A 2899-nucleotide genomic window follows, 5' to 3' on the forward strand; every position below is an offset into this window, starting at 1 on the left:
AAGGATTCTAAGGCTCTGTCTAACATATTTTGGAGATGTTGAAAGGAGGGACAGGTCCTTGGAGAGGGATATCATGCTTGGTAGGGTGGAGGAACAGCGCAGAAGGGGAAGGCCCCCTATGAGGTGGATTGATTCAGTGACTAGGGTAATTGGGATGGGTGTATCAGAGACGGTGCAATTGGCACAGGACAGAGCAGAGTTTAGGGATGTTGTCATTGGGTCGCTATGAGTCGCAAGAGACTCAATGGCACATAACAACAACAATCTTCCTTTGTTTCCTTAGCTGGCAGTTATATTTCCCTTTTGTCTCTGGAACTGGCTTCAGGGTTCAGGTCTGGAGCAAAAGTGTTAAGGTTAACTGTAGGCAAGGGAGCAAACCTAGAGAGAACAAACTTGTGAGTTACAAAGAGAAGGGCTTTGGAGGTGGTGTTACTTACTGGTATACTGGCGGAGGAGGTGGGGGAAATTGACTTAGATAAAATTCTTTGTTCTAGGCAGCTCTCCCCAGTGACCTGAAGGCTCTCCCCAGTGGCCGGGCAGTTTTCTTGGGGGCCGGGTGTCACTCCTCCCCTACCAAAGACCCTCCCCCCACCCAAAGTCTCAACCCAGTGCCTCATTGAAGACATAATAAAATGGACTTCAGAATGAAAATCAATGAAGGACACTAGATCAAAAAGATATAACATTGGTCAGCATCTATCCACCAAATGATACACCTGCTAAATACATAAAGCAACTATTAACAGAATTGAGGAAAGAAATAGACAGCATCACAATAGTGGTATGAGACTTTAACACACTAGTCTCACCAAAAGATAGGTCAACTCAAACTTAACGAAGATGCAGAACATCTAAACTACAGTCATCCAATTTGACCATCTGGATGTATTCTGAGCACTGAATACAACTAAAACTCAATTTATTTTCTTCTCAAGTGAACATGGTACGTCCTCCAGAATTGATCACATATTAGGGAACAGAGCAAGCCTCAACAAATTAAAAAACATTGAAATAACACAAAGTATCTTGTTAGACCACAATGCCATAAAACTAGAAATTAATAACAAGAGGATAAGGCTGATAAAGCCACCAATGTGGAAGCTAAAAAACACCCTTCTAGAACATGATTGGGTTATATAAAAAATGAGATAAAAATTCCTTAAAACAAATGATAATGAAAATACAACATACCAAAACCTCTGGGATACAGCTAAGGAAATACTCAGGGGACAGTTAATAGCAAAAGGCAGAAACATAAAAAGCAAAGAAAAGAGCAAAATTGATAATCTAATTCAACACATTCCTCAAATAGAAAAGAACAAAAATCTAACTATTGCCTCTAGAAGAAAGGAAATTATAAGAACAAGAGCTGAAATCAATGAGATAAAAAAACAAAAGCAAACAAACAAGAAAAACAATTCAAGCCATCAATAAGACCAGGAGTTGGTTTTTCGAAAGGGTCAATATGACTGACAAACCATTGGCAAACATAACAATAGAAAAAAGATGAAGACAAAAATAACTCCATTAAGGAATGATAGAGGTGGTGACATCAGAACAGAACCAGATGAACTTAAATCTATATTAGAAAATTATGAAAAGCAATACTCTGATAAATTTGAAAACAGAAGAAATGGACAAATCCCTTGAAACTCATGCCCTAGCTTGATTGACATGGTCAGATGTAAAACACCTGAAGAGACCCATCATAAAAGAAGAAATTGAAAAGTTCATAAAATTCCGCCACAGAAAAGGTCTTGGACCAGATGGCTTCACAACTGAATTCTAACAAACACTCACAGAAGATTTATAACCTAGAATTGAGTTATTTTAAAAAAAAAGAAGGAACATCCCAGAGACCACCTATGAAGCAAGCATAACCCTAACACCAAAACTAGGCAAAGATATTACCAAAAAAGAAAACTATGAATGAGTATCTCTCACAAAAATAGATGCAAAAGTCCTTAACAAAATCCTAGCCAATAGAATCTAAAAGCATATTAAAAAAGCACCATGACCAATAGGATTCAAGGATGGTTCAACATAAGAGAGAGAAAAAAATCAATATAATTCCCTACATTAACAAGGCAAATAACAAAAACCATATGGATCCAAGCAATTGATGTAGAAAAGGCATTAAACAAATTCAGCATCCATCCCTGATTAAGACACTCAGTAAAAGTGGAATAGAATGGCATTTATTCAACATAAGGAAAAGCATGTATGCAAAACTAAGAGTCAATATTATTCCCAATGAATAAAGACAAAAAGCATTTTCTTTGTGAACAGGGATCAGACAAGGATGCACACTCTCACCACATCTATTCAATATTGTATTGGAAGTACTTACTAGGGCAATACGACAAGAGAAGAAAGTAAAAGGCATCCCAATTGGCAAAGAGATTGTTAAATTGTCACTATAAGCAGATGATATGATAGTGTACACAGAAAACACCAAGGACTCAACCGAAGAACTGTTAAAGCTATTAGATCAATTTAGTAGAGTGGCAGGATATAAGATCAATATCCAAAAATTAGTGGAATTCCTCTACAGTAACAAAGAGACCTCAGAGAAAGAAAGCAAGAAAGCAATACCATTTAGCCAACCACAAATTGAGATACTTGGGAGTGATCCTAACTAGAGACACAAAACACCTATACGAAGAAAACTACAGAACATTTTTTGTGAGATATGATAAAAGACCTAAAGAAATGGAAAAATGTTCCCTATTAATGGATGTTGTTGTGTTGTTAAGTGCCGTAAAGTCATAGATGACTCCTAGGAACTCTATGAATGAAAGACCTGAACACTCATAACTTTCATCATTTCTCCAAGTTCATAGAGTTTCCAGAGGCAAGCTATTTCAGAAGCAAACTATTTTGGAAGTGGATGCCACTC

This window comes from Elephantulus edwardii, unplaced genomic scaffold, assembly GCF_000299155.1.
Source record: "Elephantulus edwardii isolate Elephantulus edwardi_28Jun2011 unplaced genomic scaffold, EleEdw1.0 scaffold00110, whole genome shotgun sequence".
Lineage (NCBI taxonomy): Eukaryota > Metazoa > Chordata > Mammalia > Macroscelidea > Macroscelididae > Elephantulus > Elephantulus edwardii.